The sequence below is a fragment of the Oncorhynchus mykiss genome, chromosome 16 (assembly GCF_013265735.2).
Source record: "Oncorhynchus mykiss isolate Arlee chromosome 16, USDA_OmykA_1.1, whole genome shotgun sequence".
Taxonomy (NCBI): Eukaryota; Metazoa; Chordata; class Actinopteri; order Salmoniformes; family Salmonidae; genus Oncorhynchus; species Oncorhynchus mykiss.
In genome coordinates this window covers 39,963,124-39,983,004 of record NC_048580.1, presented here as the reverse complement: position 1 = coordinate 39,983,004, position 19,881 = coordinate 39,963,124, and the positions used below count along the sequence as shown (strand labels likewise).

The following is a 19,881-nucleotide window of genomic DNA, read 5'->3' as shown; positions in this document are numbered from 1 at the left end:
GTCTCCGTCTCCAGAATGACAGCTGAAGATGCTGACTGACTAACTTACTGCAAGCTATCCATCTCCACCTCTCCTCCCCCTCGCTCTTCCTCTCCTCTCCTCTCCTCTCCTCTCCTCTCCTCACCCTCTCCTTCTCCCTCTCCCTCTCCCTCTCCCTCTCCTCTCTCAACTCAAAAGACAGCAGGCCAAGCACCAGAATGCACGAGCAGCCTTTCAGTCACAAAACAAAGAGAAACTGTACGACCTGTTGTATCAACGTCAAATAGAACAGACATGACGGTTGTCATTCTCTCCCCCTCTGCTCCCCTCTCTTTCGTCTCGTCATGCGCTACCCCCCGTGCAGTATTCGGGGGGTGGGTGGGATAGATGTAAGAGCGTTTTTATCAACATGGGATTTTTAACAGTACTGTCAAATAGAATAGACGCCGAGGTTGCCATTCTCTGTCTCGCTCGCTCTCTTTCATCATTATCTCATATATATATATATATATATATATCCCCTCGTCCTGTGTTGCCCCCCCCCCCTGCCGCCCTCTGTCTCCTCCTGGGTGGCTGGTATAATGGGACTGGCACAGTAGGTGGGATTAAATTAGCACCCGTGTATAGGGATTATGCACACTATACAACTGATCCCCTCCTCCGCCACCTAATCCAAGCCTAATGAATATATCATGGCTGACAAGTACACAGACAGACACTTGGAAGGAACATATCATGGCTCTCACACACACACACTGACAGGAGCAAAGTGGCCCTCTTACCCTCCTCCTGTAGTCATAGGATATAGACAGAGGAAGAGCGAGAGACACTAGGATGTAGTGTGCATACTACAATCACAAGACTGGACGTTACGCGCTTATTTATGGAGTTAGATTTTTCTAATTCAATGAGAATGTGAGCTATATCCATTCCACTTGTTCCTACTTTTAGGTTCAATGGAATGTGAGACGAGAAAGTCTGGCAACGTGAGACTACAGTAGGTTCAATAAAGCAAGAGACGACAAAGCTACTTAACTTAAATTGAAATTCCTGACACCTGACACCGACACCGTGGCATTCAACGATTCTTTGAACGAGAATCATTTGTGCCAGTCATTTCATAGGTCAGTCATTCAATGATTCTTTGAACGAGAATCATTTGTGCCAGTCATTTCATAGGTCAGTCATTCAATGATTCTTTGAACGAGAATCATTTGTGCCAGTCATTTCATAGGTCAGTCATTCAATGATTATTTGAACGAGAATCATTTGTGCCAGTCATTTCATAGGTCAGTCATTCAATGCCAAGCAGTCATGTTCCATACATTACACTGTTCCCATCTCCCAGTGAGCTCCAGACAGCCAAGTCCCCTAGCTTGTCTCTCAGAGCCTCAGCACAACCCACAGATCTGGGATCAGTTTAGTCTTTTACATTATAGTGAATACGAGGGGGTACCTGATCCTAGAACAGCTCTGCCACTTAAACTTTTACAACCCACTACTGTACAATCAAACACATGTATTGATAAAGCCCTATTTTACATCAGCAGAAGTCACAGAATGCTTATACGCTTCCCTTCTTCGTGCCACTTGAATCATCGACATGACAATAGGGACGTCCTTCGTCTCTGCCTGCCAGCAGTAATATATTCTGGTAGTCAGTATTATGCATAGTACAGTATACTTGTGTAGAGTACAAGATGTGTAGGCGTCAGACAGACACAGTGAAGGATTGAGGAGTTGTGTAAATACCAATAAGACGGAAGTCATTTATTACGTGCTGGCATGTAATGTAGTCATGAGACCAACACACACACACACACTTCTAAAACGTCTTTACTTTGACGATGTGACACACACACACCCACTCTCTCTCACACGCATGCACAAACACAGACACACACTTCCTCTACAGTTAACAGACCTCGTCATCTACCCACAGTGCAGACTGTCCGGGACAGAGGGGCGATTTAGGCTAATTTTAGTCAGAGATGTGCCCATAAAGCCTCTTTGATTGGAGTGGTGTGTGGTGAAAGGGATGGGAGGAAGAGGGGAATTCTTACGATGACTCACAGACAAAGACATACTTTTCTCGGAGTGACAGAGCCAGAGAGAGAGAGGGATGAAGGGTCAGGGTCTCAGAAAGACAGAGAGAAGGGCAGACGGGGGAAGACAGTTTCTCTTCACGTCTCCCCTCGTTTTATCGTTCTCGTCTCCACTTCTCTTCCGCCATCTGATCTCTTATCTCTGTGGTTCTCTCTCTCCGTTACGCATTCTGTCTGTTTCTTGTTTTCCTCTTTTTTTTGTTCTGAAACCATTTCCTTTTCTAAGGCTACAGGATCTCTGTTTATGAGGAGACTCCAATTCTAATCTTGTTATGGGTTGGTTTGAGCGTGTGTGTGTGTGTGTGTGTGTACAGTGCCTTCAGAAAGAATCCACGCGCCTTGACTTTTTCCACATTTAGCTGTGTTTCAACATGAATTTAAAACGGATTAAATTGAGATTGTCACTGGCCTATATATATATATATACACACACACACACACACACCGTCAAAGTGGAATTATGTTTCATCTCTGTACCTCACACATACAATGATCTGTACGATCCCTCAGTCGAGCAGTGAATTTCAAGCGCAGATTCAACCACAAAGACCAGGGAGGTTTTCCAACGCCTTGCTAAAAAAAAAAAGCAGACATTGAATATCCCTTTGAGCCGCTCAGGGATTTCACCATGAGGCCAATGATGACTTAAAAACAGTTACAGAGTTGAATGGCTGTGATAGGAGAAAACTGAGGATGGATCAACAACATTGTAGTTACTCTACAGTACTAACCTAATTGACAGAGTGAATAGAGGAAAGCCTGTACAGAATACAAATATTCAAAACACATGCATCCTGTTTGCAATAACGTCAAAAAATGTGTTAAAGAAGTGAACTTTGTCCTGAATACAGTGTTAAGTTTGGGGCAAATCCAACACGACACGTCACTGAGTACCACTCTTCATATTTTCAAGCATTTTGGTGGCTGCATCATGTTCTGGGTATGCTTGTCATCAGCAAGGACTGGGGAGTTTTTTTTTTTTGATTTAAAATAAAAGGAATAGAGCTAAGCCTAGGCAAAATCCTAGAGGAAAATCTGGCTCAGTCTGCTTTCCAACAGACACCGGGAAACAAATGAACCTTTCAGCAAGACAATAACCTAAAACACAAGGCCAAATATACACTGGAGTTGCTTACCAAGATGACATTGAAATGTTCCTGAGTGGCCTAGTTACAGATTTGAATAAAATAGGAATGAAGATTTATGCAAAGACAATGAAAATGTCTGTCTAGCAATGAGCAATAACCAACTTACCCTGATTAAGACAGCTTGTTTTGTCGAAACGATGGTTATTAGGTTATTAAATGATTGCCTCGGAGCTCCTAGAGTGTGCTGCTCTCCTGTTCCTTTTCAAGTGTTCTTCTCCGCTAGCCAGCACCTTTGCCTAAACAGGCGTGCATTTCTTTCGCCTCTAGATCAATAACCAACTCGACGTGGCTTGAATAATTTTTTAAAGAATGTGCTAACATTGTACAATCCCAGTTGTGCAAAGCTCTTAGAGACTTACCCAGAAAGCTTCACGGCTGTAAATCACTGCCAAAAGGTGATTTCTAACAATGAGATGTGACATTTACATGTTTTGACTTTGTCATTATGGGGTATTGTGTGCAGATGGGTCAGGAAAACAATCAACGTGATCAATTTTGAATTCAGGCTGTAACACAACAAAATGTGGAACAAGTCGAGGGGAATTGAATACTTTTTGAAGGTGCTGTATATGCAAATGACAATTACAGACGGAGACTCTGACTTCTGGTATGATCCTAGAAGGGTTGGATGGGAGCCATCTCTGTCTGGAGTTAGAACGTGTTCTGCAGAATAGGATAGAATTTCTCTGGGTCAGGGTTTAGGCACAGTCCAACAGTCTCGTTTCTGTGGGAAGCGAGGAGGTTGTCTTCGACGTCAAAGTTGGGGAGCGGAGTGAGAATAACAGAATGAGGTAGGTAGAACAGAGCCAGACAGCCCCTCATTTGCTCCATGCGCTGTGTATAAAGAACTGTGTGACTGTATCACAATGATATTCAGCTGAAGCATCCAGTTGGGTGAATACATCTGTTTTGTGCTTTCCCTGTCTCCGCCTGGGTCTGCAGCTGAGAAGAACCTAACGATATGATTTGGTAGAATAAATACAGGATTCGTGCATTTCCCGGCTTCAATCGAACGCGAGGCTCTCTCATTGACACCCACTGTGCTCTGTAAATGACTTGTTTGTTGTTTGAAGTAAGGCATACTAGGCATTATTTTCTCTTATGACTTCAATTTAGTAGTCATAACGCTTGATGAGGTTCCTGTTGAATGGTTAAACGGGTCTTTCCTGTGTTTTTCAAGGGTTGTTACCCTCTTTCGCACACACACACACACACACACACACACACACACACACACACACACACGCACTGACACATGCGAGCGAAAGGGGTGCCACTGACAGAGATTTAATAAAGTAATCCACTCAAATGAATGACATAAAATCTCCATATTTGCCAGCAGTGTTAATCTTGAACCCTATCTCTAAAATCAGTTTTCCAGATGGCACCCTATTCCCAATTTAGTGCACTACCTTTGAGCAAGGTCCTACCCTATGGACCCTGGTCAAAAGTAGTGCACTAAACAGGGAATAGGGTGCCATTTGGGACCTAGCCTACGGTTCAATTGTATAATTGGGTTCATTTTATTGGCCTTTGTGTCAGCGTTTCTGTAATGTCCAATAATAATCTCAAGTAGACATTATTCTGATTAAGGCCTGGAGTGGAAGGCTTTGGGTTGGTTGCTACCCGACTATGCATGAATACAGACATGACATGTGAAACCACACTTGGCGCAGAAACGAAGGGAGAAAGAGATGGAAGGAGGGAGGTGAGAAAATCCGGAAAGAGGGGACTGGATTCCAAATGTGTCAGGTCTCCTCTAGATGTGTAAGGATATAGAACAGGGTTGGTAAGTGATGACTGGCGTTTGGTGGTGTTGTGGTAGAGGCAGTAGTGGTAGAGGCAGTAGTGGTAGAGGCAGTAGTGGTAGAGGCAGTAGTGGTAGAGGCAGTAGTGGTAGAGGCAGTAGTGGTAGAGGCAGTAGTGACAGTAGTAGTGACAGTAGTTGTAGTAGAGGTAGTAGTGACAGTAGTTGTAGTAGAGGTAGTGGTAGTAGAGGTAGTAGTAGTAGTAGTAGTAGAGGTTGTAGTAGTGACAGTAGTAGTAGTAGTGCTTCATAGAGTACGGGTCTAAACACAGACCTACAATCTCCACTGTCTTGTTTCATCACTGGGAACTGAACTGATGTTGACAACAGCCCCAGATCTCTCCCCTTCTTAAAACCACCTTTTTTTGTCCTTTATTATATATTCATGCATTATTATTTACATTTCTCAATAAAGTATCTATCGTGTGCTATTCTATTTCATTATAAAATGCCCCACTTCTCTCTATAGATTCAGGCGCCCTTTTCCCTTCCTTCTCCTCTCCTCTCCTCTTCTCACTCCCTTCCACCTTCCCCTTCCCTCCCAGTAGGTTTCATAATCATGTCCCCTGCCTTTCAATCACTCCTTGTCTGACCCTTCACTCTTTAAATCATAGTAACATATTCTAGACTCCACCCCGACACATCTGCCTGATCCCCCACTTGACACACACCATGTCACTTAGTCTAGCTCCATCTGCAGAATCTAAATCACACAGGCTTCCTTCATCACACAGACACACACACCGCAGGGCAACCAGGGAGAAACCATCACGTCAACCATCAACCCTTACGGCAGCCTCTCTTTAGCTCAGCAGTGTGCTAAAACGACAAACACAGAGGACCAGAGTCACTAAAAGTGAACCTGTCTGTGCATAGTTTACACCTGTAAGTCCCAGTGGGGAATACACTAAAAGACTAAGAAAAAAGCTGTACAATTAACAGAGAAGCTAAAATATGAAACAGAAATGGCTTCGTCACAAATGGCCCACTTTTCCTCATGAACACTGGTCAAAAGTGTGTTGTAGTGTGTTGCAGTAAATAGGAATAGGGTAGCATTTGGGATGCACCCTTTATTTACACCTTACCTTGATCACTTTCCATCTCTTAACCCGTGTTGTATCTTTAATGTTGTATTCCCTTTGAAAATAGCAGGTAAAGACTTTGAGCAATGGTGACCCGTCATTCAAGGCAGGTGGAGCTGACGGGTGTAGTCGTGTATTTGGACAGCTGGTGTGTATAGTCGTGTATTTGGGCCAGTTGATTTGTGTAGTTGTGTATTTGGGCCAGCTGATGTGTGTAGTCGTGTATTGGGGCAGCTGATGTGTGTAGTCGTGTATTGGGGCAGCTGATGTGTGTAGTCGTGTATTGGAGCAGCTGATGTGTGTAGTCGTGTATTGGAGCAGCTGATGTGTGTAGTCGTGTATTGGGGCAGCTGATGTGTGTAGTCGTGTATTGGGGCAGCTGATGTGTGTAGTCGTGTATTTGGGGCAGCTGATGTGTGTAGTCGTGTATTTGGGGCAGCTGATGTGTGTAGTCGTGTATTTGGGGCAGCTGATGTGTGTAGTCGTGTATTTGGGGCAGCTGATGTGTGTAGTTGTGTATTTGGGGCAGCTGATGTGTGTAGTCGTGTATTTGGGGCAGCTGATGTGTGTAGTCGTGTATTTGGGGCAGCTGATGTGTGTAGTTGTGTATTTGGGGCAGCTGATGTGTGTAGTCGTGTATTTGGGGCAGCTGATGTGTGTAGTCGTGTATTTGGGGCAGCTGATGTGTGTAGTCGTGTATTTGGGGCAGCTGATGTGTGTAGTCGTGTATTTGGGGCAGCTGATGTGTGTAGTCGTGTATTTGGGGCAGCTGATGTGTGTAGTCGTGTATTTGGGGCAGCTGATGTGTGTAGTCGTGTATTTGGGGCAGCTGATGTGTGTAGTCGTGTATTTGGGGCAGCTGATGTGTGTATTTGGGGCAGCTGATGTGTGTATTTGGGGCAGCTGATGTGTGTATTTGGGGCAGCTGATGTGTGTATTTGGGGCAGCTGATGTGTGTATTTGGGGCAGCTGATGTGTGTAGTCGTGTATTTGGGGCAGCTGATGTGTGTAGCCGTGTATTTGGGGCAGCTGATGTGTGTAGTCGTGTATTTGGGTGGCTGCAGTGGCTGGCAGTAGGGCCTGAGGCAAAATAACAGGTGGCTTTGGAGCATCTAGCTAGGGTAAAACTGTAGAGCATTTAGCTAGCGTAAAAACACCAGTGTGGAGAATCTAAATTAGCTAGGATAACACTAACGCTGCACAACACTGCACTTCAATAGCTAGCATAAATAACACTGCTCTCCCCAGTGAGCTCTCCTGCTTGGCAGATTGTGAGCACACAGCCCACCTTCCCTAACACAATGACATCTCTCCGGTTTAACAAGAGAAGAGCATGGTTCAGTATCATGAATATGGCCAACACCATTGTCATTACAAAAAAACTGAATAGTGCACAGAAATATATGTAAACAAGACAAGAACGTGAACAAACGATGCTCCCGAGACTCACCTCTCTAGTTCTCTAACATATTGATCTATACGTCATTGTGCATATCATCTGTTTTTCTATCCCTTTTTTTCCTATTTTTTCCTTGCTGCCATCTTTACAGCCAATCCTCCCTGTGACCTTGTTTCTCTCTCCTGTTGATCCCTCCTTCTCGCTCTCTTTTCTCTCTCTCGTCAAACAATCCCTCCCTCCCTCGCTCCATCCATCACCACCTCTCTCTTTCTCTTGCTCTCCCCCTTCCCCCCCTCTATTTCTCCCTGCCCTCTCTTAAATCACTCTATCCATCCATCCCTCTGTTAGAACAGCTCAATTAAATGCTGGCTGGCATCAGAGAGAAGGAGATTACATTCTGCTCCGGTATAGCTAGCCCAGGGTAATCATACACTGTACTATACAGCTGTGTGTGTGTGTGTGTGTGTGTGACGGCTACGCGTGTGTGTTTGTGTTACTATATGAAAGAAAGTAAGTAAGAGCAACTCTGTTTCTCTCTGGCTGTTACAGCAGCTCGGTCTAGGATTGCCAAACAGCCGGCAGTAGCAATACACTGATTATTGCATTAAACAGTTTGAAAATACAACCAGTAGCTGCAGGAGCATGGAGTAGTCTCCTGAGCATTTCGCCTCAGAGAGCGCGCGCATACACACACACACACACACGCAAGCAATGACACACACACACACACACACAATCAATGACACACACACCTCCCTGCCTATATCTTGATCCATATTGTGCGCTGTCCCGATGGTAACAAGTCATTGTCAGCCGCCGAGCAGTGTCCCCAGTACTGTCCTCATCTCATCTGGGACAGGCTGGAGGTTATTGAGGCATGGCGAGAGGGAGGGGGGTGGAGAGAGAGAGGGGTGAACGAAAGAGGGGGAAGAAGGGGAGAGAGCAGAGAGATGGAGGGGGGAGAGGAAGAGAGGGGGAAGAGAGTGGAGGCAGAGATAGGGAGTGTTTCCTCACGACACGACATGACAGCGCTCACACCCAGGAGACTAAAGAAGAGACAGCATTTAGTATAGACTGCCTGTTATGTGTTCTATGGCCTCTCATCTGCCTAATGGAGATGTGAGAGCTGGTTGCCATGTTTGGCACATCGCCAGATGTTTGCATCCGTTCACCGGCACACCTGTACAGTCTGTTGTATTGGGAGAGATGCCCGACTGCCACACCCATATTTTCCATTCCAATGTCTCTCTCTTTCTCTCTTCTCTCCTTCCCCTCCCTCTCTCTCTGTCCCATCAGACAGTACTGTAGTTCGTTTAAGGTAGCAAAAGGGAAGGATACAGGGGCTCCCCAGAGGAGCACCAACCCAGATAACATCCTATTCCCAGAGAAAGAGAGTGAGGGAGAGGAGAGAGAGAGAGAGAGAGTCTCTGCAGTAGGACAGCCAGGACAGGAGAACCTGTATTCACAAAGCAGGCGTGCTGATCGACCAGGTCCTTCCTGTCCATATGATATTATTTATGGAAGTGCAAAACGGATCCTAGATCAGGAGAGCTACCTGCCACAGATTAGACCTCCATCCTCCCGACCACTAGCCTGGTCCCAGATCTATTTGTTCTGAATACCAACTCATATGGTCATTGTCATGCCATGAACTAGACTGGTCCCAGATGTGTTAGTGCTGCATAGCCAACTCCCATAGGAACACACACAGATCTGGGACCAGCATGCTACCAGACGAGTGAAAATACCATTACAGCACAACGCAATCACAGCCATGCTTAACAACATCAAACCAGTGAGATATAGGAGAGGCTGGGGGAGGGGAGGACAACAGCGGGGGGATAGTGGGAAAATATGGCCAAAGTAGCAAGGTAGAGAAAGATCTAAGTCAAAAACAGAAAAAATAATAGGCTAAAAATACTAATTAATTAGAACAAATGTGTAGAGGTATGCACTGTCAAAAGTGCAGGACACAAGTGAAAATAACTGCTAAAATGCCTCACATAGCAAATACTGATACATAGAATTTTGAAGAGATCCAATGTTTACGTTACATATTTTTGAAAACTGCAAAGTGAGCAAAATAACCCACACTCATTTTCAATGTAAAAAAGAAAAAGAAAACGTGCAATCACTTATTTTGAATTTGTATCGCATCACACAATCCTCCAGATGTCAAATAAAATCTATATTTACGCAGATTATCGAAGCATCCGACGACAATATGATTTCCTCCAACGAGGCTCCACAACAGCATTGCATTGAATTTGAATAGCTGAGCCAGACCCTGTTGCATGCTACGTGCTATCTGAGAGTGTACCCAGCAAAATGTACTAATGACATGCAATAATACTCTTTCCCTATAACATCCATTCAAACTATTCAACGAGATGTCTTCTTCAATGCACTTTCATTTCGAATTCATTAAAAGTCAACCACAAAAAGGAGATGCTTCGGTACAAAACCTACAGCCACCTCTACTACAACATCGAGAGAAATTATGAGAAGCACATTTGCTCATTTTAACAATAATCTCAACAGAAATCTTGAAATATTCATAGTTTGATCGTTTTATCCAATGACATCACCACTAATATTGCCCTCCAGACACTACTAATATAGTCACAGCGACACATGACATGACTCTTCTAGAAATGTGACTCAAATTCATCTCTCCACCTCAGCCCCTTCAGACAGGCTAGTAAAGACTACCATCTTGTAAAATGTGGGATTGTAATTGCAGATGTGACCCAGGTGTGATGAAGACATCATCCGGCCACCTCTCCTCCACCCAGCCAGCGTTCTAATTAACCCCGCTCTCATCTTGTATTTTTGAACGGCTGTCTTCTCTTACCTCCACAGGTTTAAACGACGGCCTGGGGAGTGTTGATCCTTCTCTTCCTCTGGCAACTCCTTGTCCTCCCTTTTTTCTTCCTAGTTCTTCCTTTTCTTCTTCTCTATCAAATTGATTGTGCCCTCTCCTCTCGCTGTTCTGATGCTGCAGTGATTCAAAAACACACCCTCTCTCCCTCTCTCTCAGCCGCTCTCTCTGCCTCCCTCGCTCTCATTGGCTGCCTGCTAGAGGTGAGGTGACATCACCCTTCTTCTCCTCTGCCTCTCCCCTCATCCCTCCCTCTTCTTCTCCTGCCTCGCTCTATTCGCTCACTCTTGTTGGATTCTGACCATTCCTTTATTGTCTTCTTCCCCCCCATCGTTCCCTCCCTCCCTCTCTCCATTCCCTCCGTGCACCCCTCCTCCTCCCTACATCCATCCTCTCCTCCTTTCTCTTCTCCGCTGCTGGCCGTATGCATGCAGTCTTTCCAGCTGGATTAGTCTTGCCAGGTTCCAGCAGCCAGCCAATCTGCTCTGCTGCCAGATAGCAGCTCTCTCTCCTTTTCCTATACGCAGCCATGCAGATCAGCTCTAGCAGGCATAACAATACACTTATTAGCATAGTGGTATAGCCTATGGCCCTACCCACTCTGCTCTACATCTCATTCCCTGCTCATGTCCAGAATGGTACACTATTTCCTACATAGTGCCCTACTTTTGGTCATAGCCCATACGGAATAGGGTACCATTTGAGACGCATACTGTGCCTGTAGGATACGCTCCCTAATTGCAGACGGACACACCCATATGGCCCTGGTCAAAAGTAGTGCACTACATAGGGAATAGTGTGCCATTTTGGACGCATCCTGCGTCTCTCTCTCTCTCTCTCTGTCTCGCTTCCTCACCATGCTCTGTCTAATAGCCCTATACATGTGCTTTAAAGGAACAGCCAAATGACCCTTGATATTAATAACGTCTAATGGATTCTGGCTTCTGTCGCTACTAAAAAGGCATCTATTGCAAACTCCTGGTTCAGGAGAATCATTCTACAGCGTGTAGGAAGTCTAGCTCAGACAGATCAATATGGATAATGTCTCTCTTATCTCTGCTCATTTCACTGATAAACAGAGTACTCTCTTCTTCCTACTGGACGTATGGCTGTAGATGTAATCAGGAAAGACCCCTCTCCGTCTCTCTTCCTCACCATGCTCTGTCTAATAGCCCTATGCAGGTGCTTTAATGGGACAGCCAAATGACCCTTTATGTTAATAACGTCTACCATGGTCAACTGAGCCCATGTTTCCCTTACAATTAACGGATTCTGAGACACCTACTGCTGCTAAGACACCTACTGCACACTATCTATTGGGTTTTCAATTGATAAAGCGATCAAAAGGAAACGGAGTCAGTGTCAGACAACGTTGTTGTGTTATGAAACGTAATTCTATGTGGAGAAAAATGTGTTGTCTGTGATCTGTGACTAGGAGGTGTGGCTGAGGGGCGGAGCTGGGAAATGCCATGTTTTTTTTATTTATTTTTATTATAATGTATTTATTTATTACCTTTATTTAACTAGGCAAGTCAGTTAAGAACAAATTCTTATTTTCAATGATGGCCTAAGAACAGAATGTTGATTGGGGGATAATAACTCTGAGAACTGCTGATTGGGGGATAATGAGGAAGTGGCTCAGGAAGCCTATCTGTGTCATGACATGATAACAGACAGGCAGAGGGGTGATAACAGTAATACAACCCCGGGGGAATATGGTACTCAATGTCTTAGGGTGGTCTGGTATGACTGTACATAACTGATCCTAATTCTCCATGATCCTGAAAACTGTGAAGGGAGAGAGCGAGTTGGCTGTATTCTCTGATAAGGGGTCTTTGTGACCAAAATCTGAGTTTATCTAAGTGGGCAAAGACGCATTTCTGTAATTTCTTTGTGCAGCCGTCAGGAGATACCAGTGATACAACACCGGGAGACTTAAAGAGTGACTCTTGATACTTGCTGTGATCTGGAGTCTGGGCTGATCAGGACTGGGCAGAACAAACTGGCTTTCACTGATCCTCACACTTATCTTTTCTGATGGTCTTGTGAATTGTGTCTGCAACCTGAACTTTCTTTGAAGCACTGTCTACTCCTCTCCTTCATATTGGTCCTGAGAACTGTGGAGAGAGGTGGAGACAGAGAGCAAGAGAGAGAGAGACTGAGTGACAGAGACAGAGACGGAAAGAGATAATGCCATCAGTGTGCAATATTCACGTAACCACACAGAGATTTGAGGATGACGATATTGTCCAGTCCCATTGAGCTCCATGTTATTCCACTGTGGCACTGATGCCAGTCCAGTCTGAGTGCCAGGCTTCCCATCTGCCAATAAACCCAGTCCCATAGGAAGTGGCAGACAAAGGAGGAAGAAGACAACGGACCCAGCGGAGGAGCATGGCAGAGGTGATTGATTACAGTGAGAACACAGATCATGTACGACAGAACCCCAGAGGTTACACAGCCATATTTAGAGATCTGAGGGGAGGCCGGGCTTATGAAAGCCTGGAGACACAGTAGGCCTGAGGCAAGACATGAGGATGGGACAAGGGCTAAGGCTGAAACCTTTGTAGAATTACAGAATACAAAATGCATTATCCGTCGAAATGGTTTCTGTTTTTTATTTCTAAAACCCCGGCAGATAGCTAGCTGCAGAGCAGGGGTGGAATTAAGTTTGTGATAGATTAGGCACTAAGGATATTGAGGGAAATGACCTAGCACTATTTGTTGGCACAAATGTGAAACTTCAAGTCAGCAGCGAGAGTTGCGATAAGAGTTTTTTTTGTACAGTTCATTTACACAGACGTTTAATCTGAACATTCTCTGTTAAGACCCTGTTGTGAAAATACACAAATATGTAATAATGGAACGTTGGTAATGTTTAGAGGCAGCCCAGCGGTTCATTCAGTGGTTCAGGAGAATCATTCTACAGCGTGTAGGAAGTCTAGCTCAGACAGATCAATATGGATAATGTCTCTCTGCTCATTTCATTGATAAACAGAATACTTCTCTTCTTCCTCCTGGACGTATGGCTCTAGATTTAATCAGGAAAGACCCTTTGAGGTCCATTTCCAGCACAACTCGACCGATAGAGGGAGAGAGCTAATCGAGAAAACACCAAGAGTAATACCTTTTCGTTATCAGATTTTTACTTTGCCTTTTATCAAACTGTAGCCTACTTTCACAAGTTCTTATCTACACTGAACAAAAATATTGTAAGGTGTTGATCCCATGTTTCATGAGCAGAAATAAAAGGTCCCAGAAATGTTCCATACGCACAAAAAAAGTATCTCTCAAATGTTGTGCACAAATTTGTTTACATCCCTGTCAGTGAGCATTTCTCCTTTGTCAAGATAATCCATCCACCTGACAGGTGTGGTATATCAAGTGGCTGATTAAACAGCATGATCATTACACATGTGCACCTTGTGCTGGGGAAAATAAAAGGCCACTGAAATGTGCAGTTTTGTCACACAACAAAATGCCACAGATGTCTCAAGTTTTGAGGGAACGTGCAATTGGCGTGCTGACTGCTGGAATGTCCACCAGAGCTGTTGCCAGAGAATTTAATGCCCAGTTCTCTACCATAAGCCACCTCCAATGTCGTTTTAGAGAATTTGGCAGTACGTCCAACCAGCCTCACAACAGAAAGACCACTAACGATTTTCGTTGGTGGAAGGAGAGGAGGACCAAAGTGCAGCATGGTACGTATCCATAATACTGTTAATCCAGAACGAATACACGAACAAAACAACAAAACGATAAACGAACAGTTCTGACAGGTGCAACAAACACTAACCAGAAAATAATCACCCACCACTCAAAATGGGAAAACAGGCTACCTAAGTATGGCTCTCAATCAGAGACAACAAAAAACAGCTGCCTCTGATTGAGAACCATACCAGGCCAAACGCATAGAAAAAGAGAACCTAGACCTACAACATAGAATACCCACCCACATCACACCCTGACCAAACTAAAAATAGAAACCGTCAAAGCAATCTACCGTCAGGGCGTGACAACCACGCGTAACAATACCAGCCCAGGACCTTCAAATCCGGTTTCTTCACCTGCAGGATTGTCTGAGACCAGCCACTGCAACTGTGGGTTTGAACAACCGAAGGATTCCTGCTCAAACTGTCAGGAACCGTCTCATCTGCGCGCTCATTATCCACACCAGGGTCTTGACCTGACTGCAGTTCGGAGTCGTAACCGACTTCAGTAGGCAAATACTCACCTTCAATGGCCACTGACACGCTGGAGAAGTCTGCTCTTCACGGGTGAATGCCGGTTTCAACTGTACCTGTAGATGGCAGATGGCGTTGTGGGTCAAGCGGTTTGCTGATGTCAACGTTGTGAACAGAGTGCCCCATGGTGGTGGTGGCGTTATGGTATGGGCAGATAAGCTACGGACAATGAATACAATTGCATTTTATCAATGGCAATTTGAATGCACAGCAATACTGTGACGAGATCCTGAGGCCCATTGTCATGCCATTCATCCACAGCAATCACCTCATATTTCAGCATGATAATGCACGGTCCCATGTTGCAAGGATCCGTAGGCAATTCCTGGAAGCTGAAAATGTCCCAGTTCTTCCGTGACCTACATACTCATGTCCCCCATTGAGCATGTTTGGGAAGCTCTGGATCGACATGTACGATAGCACGTTCCAGTTTCCGCTGATATCCAGCAACTTTGCACAGCCATTTGAAGATGAGTAGGACAACATTCCACAGGCCACAATCAACAGCCTGATCAACTTTATGCGAAGGAGATGTGTCGAGGCAAATGGTCACACCAGATACTGACTGGTTTTCTGATCCACGCCCCTACCTACCCTAAGGTATCTGTGACCGACAGAAGCACATCTGTATTCCCAGTCATTTGAAATCCTTAGATTAGGGCCTAATGAATTTATTTCAATTGACTGATTTCCTTATATGAATTGTAACCCAGTAAAACCATTGAAATTGTTGCATGTGGTGTTAATATTTGTGTTCAGTGTACATAGCGCCTGTTATTCCACCTGGCTGTCACACAATGCCTCTCATGCTATTATGGTGAGCTAATTTTCTTCTGTTTTAATCCATTTATCTGATTATCTTCACCTGACCTCATTTACACCCCTTCTTTCCTACTCTCTTTCTTACCCTCCGTCTCTCTTCCTCCTGGAGAGTAAGGATGAGTCAGCTAGCAGAAGAAGGGAAATGTTGATGAAGGAAAGAGGAGAAGGGAGGAACGTAGGGCGAGAGGGAGAGAAGGAAAGAGGGAGTGGGGAAGCAGGATGAATGAACAACTTTCAGTCGAGGGTTGCATGAAAAAGGGACGCTGTCAGCAGAATAAGGAGAGAGAGAAAGAGAGCGAATTCCATCAGCTTAAAGAGCAAATGAGACCAACAAAGGTATTGACTAAATCAGAAAGGATACGTTGGCATTGAGAGACAGGAAGAGACAGTAAGAGACAGACAGGAAGTTTGATCGACAAAGTGATGGAGAAAAGGAGTAGAGGGAGAGTATTATGGAAAGTGTGATGGAGGGAGGGAGTGTGTGTGTGTGTGTGTGGTTTTAGAGAGACAGCAAGACTAGCCTAAATCGCAACTTTAGATGTTTGTACTTAACTCAATTCTAACTTCAGGTGTTGATGCTTAATGACTTCCGTCAATCATGCACTGAGATCAATCAGAGATTTGAATGAAAAGCAGTTCAGCAAGTTAGGATTCCAGCCAGAGAAAAATAGAAAGAGTGTAAGAGTGCCATGAGGGAGAGAGGGGGGGTGAGAGAGAGGGAGTTGAGAGAGAAAGACAGTGTGTGCGTTATACTGATTTCACATAGGATTTACAGTATTTTGCCTGCAAATAGTACTGAGTAAAGGGTCTGAATACTTATGTAAATATGATTTTTTTTTTTTTTACACACATTTGCCAACATTTCTAAAAACCTGTTTTTGCTTTGTCATTATGGGGTATTGTTTGTAAATTGATGAGGGAAAAAAACGATTTGAATCCATTTTAGAATAAGGCTGTAACGTAACAAAATGTGTTAAAGGTCAAGGGGTCTGAATACTGTATACCAATAAACTGGTCTGCACCGCACCACCCCTAGTGATTCAGGGCTAATCTCTATCCCCATCCAGCTAATTACAAGCGACTGGCTAAACGAAAAGACAAAAGCTTTTACCTCTGAGATGTTAGTCCATTTCCCGGTGCTTGACATATAGGCTCAGCCAAGATAGCATGAAGTAAAAAGACTGCACCGTTTTTCAACCCGAATCTCCTCATTGCCCCCAAAAATATTAGCCTACATTTAGGCTATTGTTAATATGTGTATTACACTCTATGTTGAGGTAGAAATTGGAGTATAATGCTGTATGGATGTCAACCCCAATACATGTCCATGCCATAATTACCAATCAGCTGCATTACAGTTAAAAACTACTTTCCCTATCACCATCAATTTCTATATGCTAGCTATGCTACCAGCTTAAAAAAGACTCAATCTGACATCTGCAGTGGCCCTACGGCATTTACTGTGATCCGTCATCAGTAGAACTCAGGACATGAATTCTCCTTGCACTTCGTGGAGCAGAGCAGAGCTGTTGTGAAGGAAGTGTGTTTATACAGGACCTCCCGTCCCCACCTATCGTCAACCAATCATGTCAATGCAGAGCATTACAGAGGCATCCGCATTGTTACACAATTTGGGAGGCACACGGCTGTCTGGTATGGTTGGGTATGGAGCTCCATTTAGCCTCTGCAAACCTTCGGAGGCTCCGTAATTGCGTCACACCCTCCATTTGGAGCCTCCGGACAGCATTGAAATCCCTACACAAGGTATCATAAAGATATTTTTTTTATTTGTGAACTTTCTCTGATAGACTTTCATCAAAATTCCCCATGTTTGTTATCAAGGAAGTGAGTTTGTGTCTATACAGGATGTACCGCCCCAACATACTGTCAACCAATTATGTCAATACGGAGCTATACTGAGCCCTCCGCATTGTTACAAAATTTGGGAGGTGCACGGCGATGTGGTACGGAGCTTGATTTGGCCTTCGCAAGCCTCCGGAGCCTCCGGAGCGCATTACCAAATCAAGCATAAATTGGCTTTAACAATGCAGAGGGCTCTGCATAGCTCTGCATTGACATGATTGGTTGCCCGGTGCAGACCAATGTATTGGATGCGTATGACAACTCCCTGAAGCACCAGAAGTATGAATGCTCTGACTTCTGCCGAGGCCGCATCACAGTCAATTCTGTACAGCCACTGCAGACATCGGATTGACCATGCAGAGCCTTTTAAAGCCATTGGCATCACTTTACTGAAATGATTGCCATGAGGAAGAAAAGGTATTTTGGCAGAAATATAAGTTTAGGCTTTGATACCTCTGTAACGGCTTTCCTCCTCCTCTTCTGAGGAGGAGTAGCGAGAAGGATCGGAGGACCAAATCGGAGGACGTTCATTTACAGACATAAACTGAACACTACAAAACAATAAACGTGAAACGAACAAAACCGAAACAGTACCGTGTGGCAACAAACACACACACGGAAAACAAACACCCACAACTCAAAAGTGAAACCCAGGCTACCTAAGTAACCTCTCTTTCGTATCGTCTGAGATCCCCAAAGATTGGAAAGCTGCCGCGGTCATCCCTCTCTTCAAAGGGGGTGACACTCTAGACCCAAACTGCTACAGACCTATATCTATCCTACCCTGTCTTTCTAAGGCCTTCGAAAGAAAATTTAACAAACAGATTACTGACCATTTCGAATCCCACCATACCTTCTCAGCTATGCAATCTGGTTTCAGAGTGCACCTCAGCCACACTCAAGGTTCTAAACAACATCATCATCGATAAGAGACATTACTGTGCAGCCGTATTCATCGACCTGGCCAAGGCTTTCGACTCTGTCAATCACAACATTCTTATTAGCCTTGCGACCTGTACGCTCTCGTTGGTTGGCCCCGTAGGTAAAGCCCCGCCTTATCTCAGCTCACTGGTCACCATAGCAGCACCCACTCGTAGCACGCGCTCCAGCAGGTATATCTCACTGGTCATCCCCAAAGCCAATTCCTCCTTTGGTCGTCTTTCCTTCCAGTTCTCTGCTGCCCATGACTGGAACGAATTGCAATCTCTGAAGCTGGAGACTCACGCCTCCCTCACTAGCTTTAAGCACCAGCTGTCAGAGCATTTTACAGATCACTGCACCTGTACTTAGCCTATCTGTAAACAGCCCATATATCTACCTACCTCATCCCCATACTGGTATTTATTTATTTATTTTGCACCATTGCACCCCAGTATCTCTACTCGCACATTCATCTTCTGCTGATCTACCATTCCAGTGTTTAATTGCTATATTGTAATTACTTCGCCACCATGGCCTATTTATTTCCTTAACACACCTCATTTGCACTCACTGTATATAGACTTTTTGTTTTCTTTTGTTGTACTGTATTATTGATTGTATGTTTTGTTTATTCCATGTGTAACTGTGTTGTTGTATGTGTCGAATTGCTACGCTTTATCTTGGCTAGGTCGCAGTTGCAAATGAGAACTTGTTCTCAACTAACCTACCTGGTTAAATAAAGGTGAAATAAAATAAAGAAAGAAATAAGAGAGAAAGTGTTCAAGAGAGAAACTGAACGTGCTACAGATGTAACACTCTTTCGAGGGTCAGACAGTTCCAAGAGAGGGGGTCTGAACTTAGCTGAGCTGTTTTTGCTGTTGTGTTCCTGCTGCTGTGGCTCAGTGCTCTCTCCATTGATCGGGTTAAGGTCATTATGTGGCTGTAAGGTCGCCCAGCTGTCTCTACCCGGCGTTAATCACTCACTAATCGAAGGGAAAGGACTCTGATTTAGTTCTCTCTCACAGCCCAGAGTGCTACCCTGTCTGTCTGTCAGATATGAATGTCTACATTCCAAATGGCCCCCTAAACACTACATAGCGCGCTACTCTAGGGTAGTGCACAGGGCCGGATAAAGAAATTATAGGCCCCCGGGTCTTTGTTTAAAAAAAATATTGAACTCTAAATTCTATCAGCTAAATCATATAGGTATCTTTTGGTATACACACTGTCAATCAATTTCGCCAATGCCATGGTAGCCACTGCTAGACTGATAGCTGCCTTCAGCAGAGTAAACATGTTTGTTTGCTCGTTCTATCTTTGACTGACGTTAGCTAACGTTACCAAATAAAGAGTGTCTCAATTTGGTAGCCATCTATTCTCGCCCTTGTCTGGTAAACACTCCGTAACTAAAAACTAAATTGTCGATATACAGTAGGTAAATCACTCTGTGTGTAATGATGAATGTGTACAGGATAAATCATATAAATCATCTATGGTTGGTATAGCTGGCTTGCAATCTTGCTACCTTTTTAGTGATGCTAGCTAGCTAACAACAAACTGATAATATTGAAATGTCCATGTTAGGTATGCATAGCTAGCCAGTCTAAAAGAGATCAATTCAATTAGTGGG

The 19,881-nt window shown here is 44.4% G+C and overlaps 1 protein-coding gene and 1 long non-coding RNA gene across 8 annotated transcripts in view; one reads left to right on the top strand and one right to left on the bottom strand.

Annotated features, from left to right (window-relative positions):
* LOC110491054 (neural cell adhesion molecule L1) overlaps positions 1-10,661 on the bottom strand; it is an 81,445-nt gene extending 70,784 nt beyond the window's left edge. For 5 of the 7 annotated variants that reach the window (XM_036946861.1, XM_036946864.1, XM_036946865.1 and 2 more), the window contains exon 1: positions 10,375-10,661. The gene's annotated coding sequence lies outside the window, so the exon portion shown is untranslated. The remainder of the gene's footprint in view (positions 1-10,374) is intronic. The other 2 variants (XM_036946863.1, XM_036946866.1) reach the window with 1 other exon arrangement.
* LOC110491953 overlaps positions 1-19,881 on the top strand; it is a 30,740-nt gene that overhangs the window by 9,359 nt on the left and 1,500 nt on the right. The window lies entirely within an intron of this gene.